The 19,683-nt window shown below is 42.0% G+C and overlaps 1 long non-coding RNA gene across 1 annotated transcript in view; it reads right to left on the reverse strand.

Annotated features, from left to right (window-relative positions):
- Positions 1–16,691, reverse strand: part of LOC127020343 (uncharacterized) — a 155,769-nt gene extending 139,078 nt beyond the window's left edge. The window contains exons 1-2 of the long non-coding RNA XR_007767061.1: positions 16,619–16,691; positions 15,700–15,817 (exon numbers count right to left, since the gene is read on the reverse strand). This is a non-coding gene — a long non-coding RNA (uncharacterized LOC127020343). The remainder of the gene's footprint in view (positions 1–15,699; positions 15,818–16,618) is intronic.
- Between the last annotated feature and the right edge of the window lie 2,992 nt (positions 16,692–19,683).

The following is a 19,683-nucleotide window of genomic DNA, read 5'->3' on the forward strand; positions in this document are numbered from 1 at the left end:
AGCTGGACATTTACAAAGAAATAATCGTCACTGAAGAGAAAAGCCCTTCTGAGCAGACCAGTGAACACAGTTCAGTCCAAACTGCCCACATGCATCAGGAAAGAGAACACATAGTTCTGGCCCTCTCTTCGGTTTCCATTTTGTTATCAGATGTTTGCAATGGATCCGTACCGACCTCAGTTCACCTGACTAAGGTTCAGTCCTTCTGGCTCCCACTACAAGATTAGAATCCAAATTTGTAAATTATCAAAATGAGAGCAGTTACAGTTACACCGATGTAACTGGTCAAATAGCTACAATAGAACAGGAAAAGATTTGGAGAAGGAAGGCGAGTATGAACAAAACTCAGTAACAGCCTCCAGGCATGGGCAGGTTAAATAAACTAAGTCTCCTGGAACTGGAAAAAAAATTACTTAAATGACTAATGGAGACACAGTAAACCTCCATAATATCAAGAATGATGTGGTCAGGATATATGAGGAATGATTGCTCACTCTCTAGAAGACTTGAGGGGCCATCAGATGAAACTTGTAAATGTCAAGTTCAGAAGAAAAATAGGGCATTCTTGATATACAGTGCATAGTTAAGGCAGGGAACTCTTTTCACTGGGAGACACTAGGACTGCCAAAAATCTATATGGATTCAAAAAGCATCTGGAGAAATTCATGGAAAGGAAACTCAACAGGACTAATAAATAGAAACATGGCATCTCTACCGGAAGAAATCCCACAAGAAGCTTGGAGTGTAATTCTGAGAAGTATCACTGCACAGTTGCTCTTATTCTTCCCTAGGCATCTGTTGATGGCTATAGTCAAGCACAGGATATTGGGCTAGATGGACCAGTGCAGACACTGGATTTAGCCTGGCCCAGTGCAGACACTCCTGCAGTTTGAAGAAAAATGTACAGCTGTCTGACTCATTTCAATGTCTTCAACAATAAGGCAAGAGATGTAAATCATTATGAGAATGAGACAAATCTGAAGAAATGACATATTGATGTACACAGAAAAATTTGGCATTGGATTTCTCAAAGACAATATTAATATATAGTGATGGAACCAGGCAGTCCACCTAAAGATCTAGTTCAAAGTCTCCTACCTGGTTAAAATCCACCTGGAGGCAAAGAAAAGGTGGTAAACATCGGGTTATTCATATCGTTTTGTCATATTTGTCTGACTTTTAAATGCCTAAGAAGCCTCTTAAATGAGTGTTCCTAAAGCAGAGTGAAAGCATCAGCATTTGGCTATACGGTACATACTTTTGCCCCAGCCTCCAAAGCATTTCCCAAGTTTGCTCTGTTTTGTTTTCACTGGTGATGTTTTTCTACTATTGGAGGCTCCCAGAACTCAGTGCAGTATTGCAGGCACCATTTCACATAATAAAGGCATTAGCACCTCCTTGGTTTCTAAAAAGATATCTCTCCAGCCTGAAATTACTTTTGCCGCTGTATCACTTTACAAGCTCTTTTCCAATTTGCTACCCACTATAATTCTAGGTATTTTTCAGTCTGACTGCTTTGTAAGTATCTCCTTCCATTATGTAAAGTGGTTTCTTTTCAGATTCTAGATTGTAGAGCTACTCAAAGTGAACAAAATTTTTTCACTCGCATTTTTCATTATCATGTTGCACTTAAACCATTTCTTAGGGGAACTTAATAATGTTCTGTAGTTGATTAGAGTTAAAAAGGCCTATATTCTTCTTTCAAATATGTACAAAAAGCTCCTATTGACTGACTTCAATTAACTGAATTTATTTCAATTCAACAGTCTAAATTCATTCTTCGTCTAACTCTGCTGAAGTCTAGTGAGCCAAATATTGTGTGACACAGCTGAATTTCACATCCAAACCCAAAGCAATATTTCAATGTTGTCCATTACACAGATGAACAAAAGGGGAATACTCGACACTGAAAACTGAGTGAAACACATACCCTGACCTATACAGAAGTTTAGACTTGATTAGGTTGGTCCTTACATCATATAACTATAAAAATTCTACTCCTAGACCTAGTGATTACCACTGTGAAGTCCTGGAGTGGAGTCATAGCAACAATGCCTCCCTTAGGCTTCAGCAGAGGTCAGGGTTTCCCTACACATCTGCAGAATAACAGCATTGTGTTTATTTAAAGAAACTCAAAAATAAAAATAAAGCAATTAGGAAGCTTTTCAGGAGCAAACAAGTTGAGCAGGAAGAGGGGAAAAAAAATCAAATAAAACAGGAAGCAAGGCAAAACTGTATTTACATCTTCTACATATGGAGTTTGGAAATCCAGGTGGTTTCTGTTTTGTTCCTATTTGCTTCAGATATTGAAATATCCAGATGTCAGTACAAAAATATACTTGAGAACTACAACATTTTAAAAGAAATTAAAAGTCATGCTCTGTCTATTCTACCCTTTAACTGACACTTTGTCACAAGCATAATCAGTTAATACAGTAGTAGAAATAATTTGCTTTTTTTACACTTTTTCCAGGGTTCAACCTAACTTATAATGGAAGTCAGCTTGTTGAGTCAGTGACTTCAGAGGGGTTTGGATTAGCTCCAAGTTAGAATGCTTTTTTTTTTTTTTTTTTAGTAATACAGCCAGTATATCTATATGAACGAATATGCTCGCTCTCTCGGCTGATTGGCCGATTGACCTACTTTGGGACAGGAATAGCTGTTGTAGGTAAAACCAAGGTTTATCAACTGCAGTATCCTATTCCATCAGCGGCTGAGGATGGGTGCCTGGGGCGGGAGGCCAGGCATGCTGGGAGAAGAATGGGAATAGTCTCAATTGCAGCCATTTGTTGCACAGAGACTTCCGGAACCACTTCCCGAACACTGAAACCAGTGTTTCTAGCTCTTGATAGTGTTTTCTTCTATTAAATTGTCCAATCAGTTGTTCAACTCATATAACATCTTAGCATCCTGTGGCAAAAAGTTTCACAACTTAACTACGTACTGTGTGGAAAAGTATTTACTTTGGGTGATTTTGAACTATCAACTGACATCGCTTGAGCTCTTCCATTCTTGGATGTTATAATAAGATAGTGAATAAATGTTAAGGTATTTTAATAGCTGGTGCTTAGTGATTTTCTATGTATTTTCTGTAAAGGTGCCACTGTATGTCAATTAGTCAGTTTTTAAAAGAACATTCCAGACATACAGATAATATGCAATTAATAATATTGTGCTGATTAAATAAGCTGAATTAGACCGTGAAGCACAGTATCAGCCAGTCAAGAAGTTGAAAGGAGCTGACATTCCTGTTTTGAACACTGGATTATGCTAAAATCATCAAGCGTTACTCTCAACACAACACTGAGGAGAAAAAGCATTACTTCTTCAGATGCAGCTCTGGGTTCAGGAGCCAAGAAGCACCACCTGAGCAATATCATTTCCAACACAGGTGTCTGATGAACACAGAGACTCGGCTCATCTGCTCATAGCAACCAATCTTGTTTAGAAATTGGACAGCCTGTCTTAATATTTCAATGGCTTGAAGTTGTTCCACCAGGTCATGTTGAACTAATCTAATGCCACAATGAGAAAACTATTAAGTGCATAAATGTAAATAGGCAAATAGTTGTTATGACTGTAAAAGCAAAAAGAAAATGGCATCCTTCCTCTGCCAAGCAGAAATGAAAAAAACAGTCTCAGCTACTACAGTACTAGTCTTTTATGACAAAAACCTATTACCTAACAAGTACCTCCTGCCAAGAGACAAAAACAGCAACATTCATATCTTTAAAGATTTTTTTTTATTATTTGTTTTTTTCTGCAATTCTTATGATTTCTACTCTTTTATTTTTCTGTTATACACTAGTCCTGGTTGAGAGATGATATAAGTTGAAGTCACTACCAGATTCAGTAGCAACCTTTGCTACCACCAAGCATAAGGTTTGGGGAACACAATGGGACACACAGCACTAACTGATGGGGTTGCCTGAGATTTTATCTCCCACATCATCTCATTTGCCCTAACCTAGGCACATCATTTCAGTCTTGTTCAGGTATGTTGGTGCTAAGCCAAGTGAATTAAGAACTCATCAGTGCCAGCAACAAATAAAAGAGCACTATGCGCTATCTGTATATTAAAACTATAATGACATCTGCTTCCATGGTAATCCTGCTAATACCTTCACATATTCATTAAGCAAAAGGGCACTATGAAGGAAACAGAAGTGTCTACAGAAGTCAAGATTAGTCTCACTGAAGCTTGTTGAAGACAATGCTTGAACATGTTTTTTCACACAAACAATGAACAGTGATGATTTACAATTTCTTGGAAGAACTGAATAAATCCCTTCACAGGCAATGGAAGTGCTTTCCCTGGCCAATGAGAGGAAATATTCAGAATAGGCTCTTTGTCCCAAAAGAAGGACTGACTTTCACTTGGAAAGAGTATATTAAAGTCTAGAAAATTAAAATACTAATTGCCTTTCCCCACTCCTTTCCACGGCAAAAAAATTATTCCAAACAAACATTAAGAAAGATGACGTTTCTCACAGAACTCTTGTATAAGGAGAGCTAGATCATCTACTTGCTTCTGAATTTAATATTCAAGCAGAAAGAAGTCACCATTTGCATGAAATAATGCAATTGTCTGAAAACTAAAAAGTTGGCATTAAGTTAATGTGTTCCAGCTTAGAATATATTTGTGTATGACTATGTCAGATATTCTTATCAAAATAAAATCAGTCCCAAGACCAAAAATGAAGATGTTGGTCATGACTGTCACAAAAAAGCCTCATCTTTAGGACTCAGCTCAGTGGGGGAATGAATGGGCTAATAGCTTAGAGAATGGTGGATTGCTGAGCTCTGTATTTGTGGTATGAGTTCATTCAACTGTACCTACAAAAAGTAAAAGTTTATGGCAGTTCCTGGGTGATTTTTATTTACTTGGAAAGGAGAAGAAATTTGATCCACTAATTAAGGAGGTCTACAAAGTATTGTTATTGTTCTTAGAAGGATGTACTTGAACGCATATTTTTTATCTTTTCATTATTACTATAAATTAAGACCTTAGAGGAGAACTTTAATGGGCTATTTCTGTCTGCTTTACAGGAGGTGACAGTCAACCAGAGGTACATAAAGAAAAGATTGCAGAATGCAATGATTTTGATTAAAGCTTTGATGAGTTGCTCAGCAGAGATGGAAAACTCAGACCATGAAGATCTACCAGCCCTTATTAAAAATCCATACAAAACAGTTTGTATTAAGCTCTCAGTGTCTTAGACTCAAGACAAAAATGAGTTTAACGGTTTTTCTTGTCCATTGTGAAACCAGCGTTAGAACAGAGAAAAGTTTCCAATCCACAAAGACAGTATGACAGAACTGAGCACATCTGGGTGTGCTGCATTCCTAGAGCACCTGGAGTACTTCAGAACTCTATTATCCAGAATTTATGGAAAAAGAGTACTTTTTAGGAAAATAAATATTTTTGTATTGACGAAGAACACCACAAGTACTTCTTAAAGCAAGAGAAGTAATTTTATTTGGCATAAGCCGGCTTTCCTGCAACAGTAGTCTTGATTACTTTCCTGAATAACTGCAACTCCCTTCTGGGACTTTGTTTTAGTTTTCCCCTGCACGTTTTGAATGCTTTTCCAGCTCTGTATCATGAAAGCCACCCATACACTGACACTGAAACCATTTGCAAAAGAAAACAAAGGTCCCTGATCTCCATACAGGGAAGTCTTAAATGAAGACTTCTCTTTTCTTGGTCTGTCTTCTCCCCCTTTAAAATCTGTTCTCCATCTCCTTGAAGAGAACGGGATCCCATACTTGCTTGCCTACGGAATGGGTACAGATCCATATTTATCCTGCTTCCCATACATAGAGTTCATAAAGCTCAGCTCATGCAGTACTTCACACCTGAGAGGATAAGCCAGTCATTGTCTAACAGCTCACCATTCAAGTTGACTTCAAACAGTATATTCTACCAGCTGAGTTATAAATGGGGTTGAAGTACCCAATCAAGATGAGGGGCTTTCATCAGGCAATGACTAAAATTATTTAAACTTGAAGCTACGGCAAAACGGTCTCAGAATTTAGCAGAGCCAAAAGAATTAACACTATGTGAAGTCATAGAAAGCAATAACCCAGAGACTTTCTGTCATCAGTACTGCTGAGCAGCAACCACAACAAAATGAGAAGGGATGTCCTTCAAAACTTAGGTGGGTGAAGTAGTAGGAGGAGTAGTGCTTTTAGAGATATCACTTACAACTAGTAGTATGCTGAGGCTCTTAAGAAGGTGCTTCCTTAGAGACAGAAATACATATTAAAGTATAATTTTAAACTACAACTTTCATACCCCAATCACTTAATCTCCCTTCCTGGATCCCAAACTCAGAAATGAATTGATGCTATTTATTCTCCAGAATTCTTCCCTCATTCTCAAGCTGTCTCCTATATACAATCCAACACCAACACAAGAGACATGGTTTTAGTTATAGGTGGGAAAGGAAGATTGACTGGCTCACCTCTTGAGGTTTTCTCCAGTCCTATAGCTTTATGATCCAGTTCCTTAAGGGAAGAAAACACCTAGTTTTCTATCAAACCTAATGTGCCAGTAGAAAGCTAAGTCCCCAGGCAGTAGCAGGTCAGAATCTTACTACAGAGAATACTTCTGCAAAATTATAAGCTTGTTGCTGATACCTTGGGCCCAGATCCAAACAGAACATAAATCACCTAAAACAAGTCTTAAACAGAATGTAAACACCCGCAAGTCAAGAGTTGTAAAAACCTCTGCAGAGCTGCTATCAAATGTTCCAGCTTGTACATTTTTTCCGTACCTTTAAAAAAAGTGATAAATTACTTGGAAAGTCTCTGTCCGAACATGCACAGAACTTCCTTGTGTTTTCATCTAATGACAAGCAATTTGGCAACACTCCCATTCTTAAGTCCAGTGGAGTTACTGAAACCAGTCTTTCCTTCCCCAGCAAGGAGAGCTGGCCTGTGCAGAGCACAAGTTAACCAGGCTTGAGCCCTCCCCAACATTCAGTGACTGCAGGAGCTTGATTTCAACACACAGCTAAAGAGAGTCTATTTGGGGCTCTTAGGAGGTAACATCCAAGAAGACACTCAGACTGAAAGCCAGAAAGATCAGGTTCAAATCCTACCTGCCAAGGGATGATGAGTTGGAAGCCTGGTAAGTAGAGGATGTGCAGGAACAGCCTGCCTACAAACCCCTCTGAATGATGATATTCTCCATCCTTTTTGCTGAAGATGTGCCACCATCAGAAAACAACATGAACAACTATTAGAAAGTAAAAAAGAACCCAAAAGGGAGCCCAAGTCTAGCAGCAGTTCGGGAGTGCAGTGGTTAGGACACCTCCTAAGGAAGTGAATGTCCTTCAACATTAAGAACACTTACTGGAGAAAATAAAGGAACAATCCTATTTGCAAGAAAGACAGAGCAGAGCTGGCCACCTGCAGGATGTGGCTAGTTGGCTTCTATTGACTAGTAAAGTACTATCTTGCACTGGAACCAGTTGGATTTTCATCACTGAAATATGAATGCTATTAAGTTTGTCACTGATGATATGCTAATATTATTAAAGGCTGATTTTCCCATCTTCATCATGTTCCCCTTACAGTGTAAGTGCACATATCCTATCTCATTTTAATGCAATAAAGATGGTTTTGAAAAAAAAATGCATTAATGGTGCCTGAGGTTAGGTTTCTAATTGAAATTTAGAAGCTTCAGGAGAAGCTTAGGGCTAAAGGGCATTTTGTACGTGAAAATATCTGCCTCCTTTGGCCAGCTAGTCAAAGTGGTGAGTTTGTCTGATGAACTGTCAGTGCACTCTCCTCAGAATACAGACAGCACGTGGCTGAAGAGTCCCTGTCTCTCTGTCTTCCCCTGCCAAAGAGCAAGCAGATATCCAGAATCTACTGCTGAGACATATTTTCCTTTTAGAATAATTCATCAGGAATTAAGAGGGATCTTTAATCTTCACCAAAACAGGCTTTATAACCAGTCCTTATCTTCCACAATGTTCTTAAAGTCACCAGTACGCAACAGCAGAGAAAGTCATAATACATTTCATAAGGAAATATTATTTCTGTAGTGGAAATTGCCTTTCTTTTTAATAGCCTCTTCTTGGGCTTCCATTCAAACATACACAAGAAAGTTCTCTGTGAATCTGCAGGTATATCAGAACACCGATTTTAATAGCCACAAGAACGTTTCTACCTTTTATAACTTTTTTTTTTAATTAATATGTATTTCAGCTGAAAACCAAAATAATGAGACTAAGAACCAAGGCTGTATTCTCTTGGAGCTTTATTTCCCATTCCCATGTTCTTTCCGATTTCCACTTTTCCCACTAAGCCTCCTATCAGAAGACAGAAGAGGGAGTTTGTCATGGTTTAACCCCAGTCAGCAACGAAGCACCACGCAGCCGCTTCCCCCTCCCCCCTCCCAGTGGGGTGAGGAGGAGGAAAGGGAAAAAAGTAAAACTCGTGGGTTGAGATAAGAACAGTTTAATAACTAAAGTAAAATATAATACTAACAATGGTAATAATGAAATATAATAATAATAGTAATAATAGTAATGAAAAGGAATATAACAAAAAAAGGAGGGGGAAGAAGGAAAAAAACAGTGATGCACAATGCAATTGCTCACTACCCGCTGACCGATGCCAGAGCCGCAATCCGCCCCCCCGGCCAACTCCCCCCTGTTTATATACTGGGCATGACGTTCCATGGTATGGAATACCCCTTTGGCTAGTTCAGGTCAGCTGCCCCAGCTCTGCTTCCTCCCAGCTTCTTGCACACCTGCTTGCTGGCAGAGCATGGGAAACTGAAAAGTCCTTGGCTTAAGATAAGCGCTACTTAGCAGCAACTAAACCATCAGTGTGTTATCAACATCATTCTCACCCTAAATCCAAAACCCAGCACTGTACCAGCTACTAAGAAGAGAGTTAACTCTGTCCCAGCTGAAACCAGGACAGAGTTCCTGGCTGCAGAGCTCTGTGAGGGATGCAGGCTGATCGTGCAAAGGGTAGCGATGTGAGACAGTAAATTACAGACACTATGAGGCACCACAGTGGTATTTTAGATGAAAGCATTTGGGGTGAGGAAGGCAGTGCCAAAGCCATGCTAGCTTTTTGGTTTATTTTAAAAGTAAGAAAAATATGGCAGTGTAAATTTATAATAAAAAATTCTGTTAAAAGCAGCTTCAGTAGAAGATGTATCAACTCTGTAGAATAGGGGAGAGAGACATCATTCTCAGTCCATGTCTTAACTCCCAGCCAGAAATGTGTATTGCACACTGAGGATCAGATACAGTTCCCCTATTTTACAGAAAAGTCTCTCTGCTGCATTGCATATATGTTTGCCTGACCTTACTGTAGGACAGAGCCACAAGAACAGAGAGCTGAGGAGCAGTGCAAGAGACCAGGTCAGCCCCGGAGCAGGAGATGGATGATCTGTTACCAAACAGTCTCCAAACGGCAGAGGTCTGATTTGGTTTTTCAAATTTCCATCAAGGAGGTTTCTACACATACCCTGATAGGCTGTTGTCTGTTTCACCATCCGAGCAGCTGGAAATTGTTCCTTAATATCCAACCTAATCTTTGCTTCCTGTAAATATCAGCCAATCTTGAATAACAGCTACGCAGAAGTAAACGATGGACAGCCTTTTTTTTGTTATAACCTCTTTTTCCCAAAACTCCAATGAGGCCTCTCATTCTCCTCCTTTTAGTATTAAAGAAAGTAAATTATTACAGCCTTTCATTGTAGGTGACATTCGCAAAGTCCCTGCTTTTACTTGCTGTTCTCCTCTGGATTCCCACCAGTTTGCTGCCCTCTCTCCTAGCATGGCCAGCCAGGGCTGGATGCCATGCAGCAGCGACCTCCCCTTGCTCACAAATGCATTGCCTGCTAGAAACATCGAATCCTACTGGGATGGCAGCTTCGTTTTTTGCAACATCATTGCATGTTTTGTGTTTTCACCGAGACACTCTGAAATTCGCAGACCCTTTTCTGCAGTCCTGGTAACCAGGCAGACATTTCTATTGTGTGCATGTCTTGACGACTTCTGAAGGGCAGCACTCTACGCTTGTCCTCAAATTTAGATGTATTTATCTACAAATATAAATTGTGGATGGCTAGTTTCTCATTGTCTTTTAAGAATTTCTACTCTTTCTGTGTCATGTCAGAAATAAAAAGAGTGGATATAAAATTGCACATGTTCAACAATGCTCAATAACAAGACACTGAGCATTGTAGAAATGAGCATATTTGATTTAATCAAAATAAGTGTTGTAGGAAAATCACGTAGGTTTAATTTTTGAAAAGCTATTAAGTTTCAAATTAAATGGAAGATTGAAATAAAAATGAGCTTTAGCTGTAAGTGGAGGCTAAATTTGGTCAATTTTTGTTGTTTATCTGTGCATAAAGTCCTTGCATTTACCATTTGACAAATCCTCTAATAAAATACTTGCTGCAATCAGGTGAAGTAGGTTATTAATGGTTCTAAAAAAGATATACAGGATTGCCTCATCCTGAGGCAATTAAGTCTGTGAAGTAAGTGTGTTTAATATCTCTGGGGGCCTGACTGGAATGAAACAGGTGATCTTTCTATAATTGCCATTGTTTCATTTAGAATTTCTTTAATTTTGTTTGTTTTTAACTGAAGAATGACTCCTTGCTTTATATCCCTTTTGTTAAGACTCCAGTTTGGGGACTTTCAAAGGCTCTGTGCACCACATCAAAAGCAGAGTGGAAAATTTTAACCACCACTGAAAAGCAACATAATGTTTCATGTGAAGCCCTACCATCCCACACGGGAGAGGACAGTCCATATTTACTCTTAGTCTCTTGACTCGGGCTTTGCAGTGGTGCTGTCAGCTCCCACGTTAGGTCAGGGCAGTCCAGACCTCCTTGCATTGAGTCAGCTCCTCAACAAACCAGTTTTCTCACGCCACCGGCTAGCTACCTCCGTGGCTCTTCATCTTCCACCCTCCCCCAAGGGCCTCGGGGGCTGATGGATGAAGGGACAGGGAGTCGAGTCACCACACAGCCTTCCTACTCAGCTCTCCGACACATCTTCATTTCAAAGAAATGCTGACTTAAATACAGACCTTGGCTTTCGCTTACGGATCCCCAGATTCAGGCACTTCAGTCTGGAAAACAAATGCTTTACCACTGTATGTTTTCTGAGGGATACATTGTGTATACATCAGGGTGCTGTTCAGCCCATTGCTATAAAATCTTGTATTTTTCATTTCTCCTTTTTTCCTCTGCTGTGTTCTTTTTTTCCCTGGATTTATTAGTGGGGATGGTTTGTGGAGGTATGGTTAATTACTAGAGCTTATGGCCTGCTGTGATTGAAAGCTGATCTCACCAGTTTGGGGTCTGTGTTATATTTATTCTGTATGTAATTAAATCTGAATACCATAACTATGCATAATGTTGGAAAATAATGAGAAACTTTTTTTTTCTAATGAAAACACATATGAAAGGTATTTTCTTCCTGCAGTACCAAATTTCTACAAAACACTCTCCACCTTACACACACAAACAAGCAAACAACCAAAAGGCCAAAAGGGGCATTCCAGTTACAATTTAGATGAAAACAAATGTTTGTTTATCAGATCTATGTGATCCATTAAAAATAAAGAAGAAATTCAAGCGAACTGTGATAAAGGCTATCCATATATCTTGGGGTATTCGTAACATCACAGACATACTAAAGGCATGCAGAGAAGTGCCAGCACAGCAGGGTGAACATGAACAGCACATCCTGGAAGCAGCAGCATCCAATTGAACACAGGAGATTTGGCTGGAGAGTCCCTCAAATAAAACAAGTTGTGGGAGGCCAGGCCACTGCTCTGACTATAGGGATCAAAAATTCTCTGAATTTCCTTACCTAAGGAGGGGGGACCAGACAGATATGGGAGAGGAGATCAGACACTGTTTACACTGAGGTAAATCAAGCAGAACACTGAACAGCTCATTGGACCATACCAGAATTAGGCCAGACATATCATATCTAGAGGCTCAATTTTTTTTCTCTGCTACACATAAATCTGAAGTCTGCCGAGGTCCTTGTTGTTCACCAGTGTGACAGTGATCTGAAATTAGAGGCCTCTAGAACATCCCTAGAATATCAGAAATCTTTGGTCCGGAAATTCATCTCATTGCCTCTATATATAGCTCATGTTCAGAAAAAAAGAGTTTGGTATTTGATCTAATGTGATGAATGATACAGTCAATAACACTCAAAAAAAGTGTGTGCAAGCCAAAGCAAAAATAACTAGACCAAATCCACAGTCTTTCACCATAGCAAAGCAAGCCGATCTTAGGGCACACCAAGCAAGACAAGGGTGACACAGTAACCAGGAGATTACCTTTAAGGTTTAAGAAAAATAACAATGTGCAAAAAAAAAAAAAAAAAGAGACATCTTTTCCTAAAGAACAAGGACATGGCCCCTCTCCCTAAAAGTACTGAATGTAGGGCAAGAATAAGTCAAGTAAAAATTCATTGAACTGCCAATGTATGTGAAGTACAGGAATTCCCAGTGAAATCCTTTTAGGAGGACCTTCCTGTCTAGAAAAGACCTTTTGCCTTGTCCTCCGCCCCAAACAGTAAGGACCAGACCTGCCAGTATGAGCTATAAAGAACACCATGAATCATTCAAATGCCCAGGCATTACATTACTAACAACTTTGCTTTTTTGAAATTAAGCCATTGCACCCAGCGTCGTGGCTGCTAAAGGAATGCTCTTGAAGGAAGCAGTCAGCTAACCCGTGTTTCTGACATAGCAGCAGCCAGCCATTTTCTCTCCTTACCCAGTGGCAGATGCATAACAAAGTGTAAGTACTTGAACAGTCAGTCTCAATCTGTGGATCAGAAAGCAACGTGAACCAGCCCCTGTGGGACAAGATTAACGGTGCAGGTGTCAGCAAGGTTGTTTGCACCAGCCATCACCAGCACTTGAATGGAACCAGATGTACCAGCTACTGCTTTTTTCCAACAACCTCAGCTTTATGTGGCACAGAAGCCAATGGCAGCTCAAAAAACATAAGCATCCATACAAATGCACCTCACCACAAGATTCTGCAGCAATTGTTTGTTGGGATTTGCAATGGTTACTTTTAGCTACATCTGTGGTGTATATGGACCTGAGACAATAATTATCAAAATAAGAAGTTCTTTGCTGAATTCCTACAACTCATGACTCTTTCCCTTTCATACATAGTCTAAAAGTGGATGATCCAGGAATTCTGCTGTTTGGTTTTTTTGCCACAGTGCTCTCCAGAGCTGTCAGTCCTCGACCACTAACTTCTGAACTATACTGATTTATGGTGATTTGTCAAAAGAGGTTACCTGCTCTTTACCAAACTGGGTATCAGCCTTGGAGTCAGGAGAAAAGCCTGGAAAGGACAAGCTGCTGCTTGCAGCCTGCAGAACTCAGGAGCATGCCCAAGCTCCAGCTTGCAGCCTATGCCATGATCATCATCATGACTGTGCATCATGGCAATGCACAAGCATGAGCCCTTTCCCACCTCCTCTCCACTGATTTCATCATGGCATGTGTCAGCCGTGTTTGCTCTCTGGATAATCAGAGACTGGGACCGCAGGGAATGTCAAATAGAATATTCGCCCCATGGGTTGGACATATGCTACTGCTCCCTCATGAACTCAAAGGATATGAGAAGCACTGGGCATAATTACTGCTTTTATTACACTAGGTCTGGAGAGCTCGGTTTCAGGCCACCATCAGCCATCCCATCTATGTAGCCAAGGCTTTTACCCCAGCTACTTGCGGCACCTCAGGGTAACATTGCACTGCACTAAAAGAGAGCTCTTGCTGCACAGTCTTTCTTTCTAATCAGAGTTCCCTACAATTTGTAGATCGAACACAGAAGGGAAGTTTCCCCTTTATATATCTTCAGATTCCCACAACTTTGGGTTTGTTTTTTTTTTTGTTTTAGTGATGAACATTTTCAGATAATCTCATTAAATAACTCATGACATGTGGTAGTAGAGAGGTTGAGGAATCCTGTTCCCAGCTACATAAAGTACTATCCTGTATCATGTTTTAATCTGCTATTTTTTGCACAAGTAACAGCACACCAGATTTTCCTCTTTATTGTCACATAAGAGTACTTATCCACCAAAAAAAGAGGAACCGCTTCCTGTGGGTGGCCGTACAAGCAAAATTCGAATTGCAAGACTATTTCCTAGACAGAAAGCTATGAGATTTCATAAGATCAACAAGAGAACAAATAAGTTCTTGTTATATGAAAGCAAAAATGTCAGTATCCATCCTCCATAATAACAGTAATTTCATAAATTGTAGGGTTTATATATGAGTTACAGACAATTAATACATTTCTGAAAAATTTTAGCCAGAGGAAGAAAAAAAAATTAAGAGAAAATCACAAATGTGCTGGAAGTCCCTCAACACCACCACTACCTTGCATGCAATAATTATGTTGTCAGTTGTACTCAGGGAGAACAAACAAGAAAAAGACACACATCCCTGACTCCTCCAAAGAAAATGTTTGTTCAAGAAACACGAAGTAGAAAACATTTTCACAAATCTTATTGTGCCCAAGAGAAGCTGTAAGTGGCACGGCAGACATTTACACTTGCCAGAACTCCATTCTAAACGACCTATTCAGTACAAATGACTGTCTGGCATCGTTATTGCTGCACTGCTCATGTGCTTGTGTTTATCTTCCTAAAACATATGCATGGCAAACTTTTCAAAATGAAATTATCACAGGTAAAGTTTGTTCTTTCTGTCATGTAGCTAGTGTCCTGGATACTTTCTTGGAGCAAACGGGACTAAAATCCCTAAATTGTACTGCATTTTGTTAAAAAAGCTGGATGTTTCCTGGTAGCTTAAGGTAAATGACAGATCTTGAAGCCTTGGTGTAATTAAACATGAAAAGAAACAACATGCTGATGAGTCATGCATAAGGTATTTATTTTATACAGCTTTCCTCCCAATCTAATTTTTGCTTCTGAATTAGCAATCTGTTAAAATACATGGAGTTGTTCATACCTACAGCTTATTGCAGCTTCTCTCAAACCCACAATGGCAATAATGCATTGGTTTAGGTTTGGGAGTTGTTTTTATATAGTAATCTCTGTGACTGAGGCTGCTAGACTCAACTTTTTGTTATTTCTTTTAAATGAAAAGTGAAAAGTTAATGCACTATTGTGCAACAAGCAGGAGGGGAAGTGCTGTAGCAAAATCCATACCCACCAACCCGTGAAATACATGAAGCTTTCTTCACGTTCACTGTTTAAGCAGAACCCCCACAATGACTTCACTTAAGAGTCTGCATAAGAACAAATGGCACAATATCTCAAACTTTAAAAGATACAATATGTTTGCAAATTATTTCCATAAGTATGTTAGTAAATGAAAAAAAAAAAGCTTAAATCAAAGCAGAGGAAGGAGTGGGAGTTCTTCACCAAACAGCTTGTCTCCCAGTAGAAAGGATGTTTTCAGGTTCATATAAGCAAAAAACCATTTTAAACTCTAAAGCTGTAGCCAGTGCTACCAGGTGGATATATCTGGAATGTTATTGCTCATGGGAAACACTTGGATGACAACTAAATTCCAGGGAAGAGCAATGCAGAGTGGTGTTCTGCTTTCCATTAGAAATAGCTCCCTCCACATTTCTCACCACCCCTTGTACACTTCCTCCAATACACTGAGAAATCAAGCTCCAAGATAACATACCTTTTTTCCTCAGCCCCCAGTTAAGAAAAAGCTGTTTGTTTGATTTCAGAGACATGCAGGTGTAAAATCAGTTGAATTTTCAGCATTTGGGCATGTGCCGAATCTTGTTCCTAGTGGTCTGCTGGGTAAAAGAATTAAAATTAAGAGGCCTGGACATTTCAAATTAAAATACTCACACCAACATTCAGACCTGTTAGCACCCACACTGATTTCAAAAGTTAGATCCTTACTTGTTTTGGGAAAGCAGTCATTTCCACAGTAAAAGTGTTTCATAAGTTAGGAATGTCCCTGCACCTCAGGACATGGTCCAAAACAACCTCAGTGACGCACACATTAGTTGGGGACTTCGCAACTCCAACTCCTAGTTGGAGTTGCAGTACCCAGCCCTCCCACCTTGCAAAGTTCACCCTTTCACTTGGTTTGTCCTTTATTGCTTAATATGGTAAGTACATAATTAAATACTTAAAATACTCCCTCTGCTGCCAAAGCCTGCCTTAGTACCCTCAAAGCTGGCCCCACTTGCTGGGAGCAAGTTCAGAGGAACTGTACAGAGTCTGAGCCTCTTCCTGTTGAGCACACTGATGCTACAAGATTGAGTTCTTTGACTATTTTTCTTTAGTGCCAAACCTGACATTTTTCTTTACCTAAAATATATGGGATATAGCTAGAGAGGTTGAAGAATGACTCTTCTGCCTCAAGACAGGTTCCCCACACTCACATCATCCCTAGCAGAGGCTTGTCTGACTTCTCCACCATGAATGGAGACCCCAAAAGGTCCCTAGGTCAGTTCCAGCACTCAGCTCTCCTTGCAGCTGGAGACCTTGATCTACCTCTGCCCCAAACCCCCTTTGCTGCAATTTTAGCCCACTCTCTCTTCTGCTGTCTACTACAGAGAAAGAAAGTAGTACCTTTTCCTTACCAATAACTTTTTCGATATTCAGAGGTTCTTCTAAGCTTTGTCCTCTCTACACTAAATCTTTTTTGTGCTACCTTTCCTCACAAATCACATCTTAGAGCTGTGATCAAACTTGCTGATTTCTTGTACAATTTCCTAATTTTCCTTTATTTGTAGCCGAGGTCTGAACTACCTACCAGTAACGTTCCAGCTCTCTCCTCTCCCTCAGCAGGAGCACTCAAAGGGAAAAAGCAGTGCGCTCTCATATATATAGCCCTGGGCACAGGTGATATAAATTGGCACAGGTCTGTGCCTAATTAAAGGGCTATGTAAATTCAGAAGAGGTCGGGCAGTGTGCTTTGTTGTTGCTTTAGGGAGGGTGTGGTAGAGAGAAGGGCTAGGTCTTCCCTTTTACTTGTTTCTGTATGAGAAATTCAGGGCTTTTGGTTTGCTGGGGGCGGGGAGGGGGCACTGTTCAGGAGATTTTCGTGTTGTTGAATTAAAGAATCCCTGAGAGGCGCTCCTGGGTGGGTAGAGGACAATTTAGCATTGCCTTCCGGCTCTGATGAGTTTCTTAAAGTTAAACAAACAGCACGGTATTACATCCCCCTAGAAAAGGGGCTGCTTTCCCACGCGGGGAAGGGCTTCTTTCCTGAAAGTCCGAGGGTTGAAGGGGGGCTGCCCCCGACCGGTCACTGCCCTGTAACGCCTAGGAGGCAGAGGGTCACTCCTGGGCAAAAAAGTCATTGCAACCGGTGCTGCGCTAGCACGCTCCAAAAACCGTGAGAAATAAAGTCAAATACCGCGTAGCTTGCCTAACTGATGCTGCCCAGCCCCAAGAGCACGGGGCGGCGGGAGGTGGGGGGGGTCTCATCGCTGGGGCTGGGGCCGGCGAGCGGGAGCGCCGCCCCGCCGGGGCTGCCCGGAGCCTCGCTGAGCGGCGGCGGCGGCGGCGGATCCGCGGCGGCGGAGCTGGGGGCGCCCCGCGGGCGGGCGACGCGGGGAAGGACCGCGATGGGCGAGGATGAAATCCGAGGAAAAGTGTGTCTTTCTCCTCACTTACAAAAAGTTGACATCAACTCAGTTGAAAAGTAGGTTAATTAGTAGTGTCTGACAGAGCTCTCCAGCAGTGACTTACTTCAGGTGCCGCACATTACTGCTACTCTGCTGAAAAAAGCTTTGTTTTCACCTAGCTTTGTAGCCTCCAGTGTCTGAATATTGATTAACTCTGAGTATTTGATTTCTTTGAAATACACTCGCATTATTCCAATAATCTGCATCCTTTAATCGAGTTATTTTTTAATGTAATTAAAATATTAACAGCACTTTGCTACTAGAAATGTGACCCTTGGCAATGAAGTCATTTCTCCTTTTACCATCAGAGCTCGCCGATGTCCCTTAGCGAGGGGAAGTGGTTGCGGGGAGGGACTGGACGTGGTCAGCAAACTCCCGCGCAGGGACTTACCCCGGGCAGGGGTTTTTTCTCATAGGAAGGACTGAAATATTTGCATTCCTGAGAGGGTCTTGGCGAGCTCGGCCGAGCCCCAGCCCCAGATCTGGCCATGCGAAGCCAGAAAACCTTCCCCCTCCCGAGGATGTCGGGGGAATCGCCCTGGACCGGAGCAGTCTCCAGCCTTCCCCCTTGGCCCCGCAGGCAGGTGTCGCGCTGGCGGGGCCCGACTCGTGTCGCGATAGACGTAGTGTCGGGGTGGAGGTGAGAGACGCTGCCCGGGCGGCCGCCGCGCCGCGCGGGGCGCTCCGCGCTGCCCTTCCGCGGGCGCGCACGGCGGCCGGGCCGCGCCGGCCCCAGCCCCGCCGCCCGCCAGCCGGGCGAGCAGCGCGGCGCGAAGCGTTGTGCCTAACGCCAACCCCGGGATGCGCTCAACTTTTCAAAGGCCTCTGGTACAGTTACCTTCTTTTTTTTTTTTTTCTTTTATTAATTGAGTGAGGACACGCAGAGGAAGGCACGCAGGGGTAACGGTAATCGCGGGATTAAGCACGGGAGAAATAAAGACTAAGTTGCTGCGCGTTCATTCCCGCTGCTCAGGCGCTGCTGCGCACAGCTACCCAGTATTGAAGTGTCCTACGCAGCAAGTTTCTCCCTTCTCCTGTGGTTTCTCTGGAAGTCTGCTGAAAAGGCACCCCTCTCCTGATCCCCAGCAGCCACAGAAACTCTGCCTCTGCCTCTTGCCTGTGTTTCAACCTGCCGTTTTCTCCCCTAAAGGGCTCTGCCAAAGTTTGCTGTTTTGTTCTCCCCTTGTAACGACACTGTGCAGGGCGCAGCTCCTCTCGGAGGAGGAAACCTCGCGGCGAGATCCCCCTGCGCCAGATGGGATTGCTATTTCAGGGCGAGCAGGCAGTGGCCAGGGCCGGCGGAAACCCGCGCAGAAGGACAACCTTTGAAGCTCCGCGGGAGGGGGCGGAAGCGGGGTCGGGACACGGGGTCCACTCCTGGCCCCAGGGAACTGGGGGGGTGAGTGCGCCTCTTTTAGCAGAGATCCGCAGCCGGTTCAGAGACCTCCTCCTCCTCCGGTATTGGCATGTGGCGCAAAAGCCAGGAGCAGGGCTCAGCTGTACCTGCCTTTTCTGCTTAGCGTAAGGCACCGCTCTGGTGCGGAGAGAAGGGCTCATCAGCTGCTCACTTCTGAAGCCCTGGGCCCCACCTTGATGCGGTTTTCTCTTCCCAGTGTTCCCTGTAAAGCCAAGCAAAATCAAACCCAGTTGTCTTGATCTGATCCAAAAGATGTACCAGACCAACTCCGATCTCAGCAGAAATGTCCTTGTTTCAATTTCCTCTTAAGTCTATTGCTTTTTCTTCTCAGGCAGGCAGCCATGCAGCCACTGTTTTAATGTGCGGGGTGAATTGTAAGGTCATCAGGGCTTCCCTGTGCTCTAGGAAACTTTTTTTTGTTGTTTGCAAGGGGGTAAACGAGAGAGGTCCCCAGCCAATCCCTCTCCCATCAAAACATTTGTAATTTAGACCCTGCCTGTTGACTTTACCTAGCTGTGACAGGGCGGGGTTACGGGAAAGTGCCTATCCAAAAAAAAAAAAAAGAAGAAAAAAACCCTCAGAAAAACAAAAGTTAAAA

This window comes from Gymnogyps californianus, chromosome 10, assembly GCF_018139145.2.
Source record: "Gymnogyps californianus isolate 813 chromosome 10, ASM1813914v2, whole genome shotgun sequence".
In the NCBI taxonomy this organism is placed as follows: Eukaryota; Metazoa; Chordata; class Aves; order Accipitriformes; family Cathartidae; genus Gymnogyps; species Gymnogyps californianus.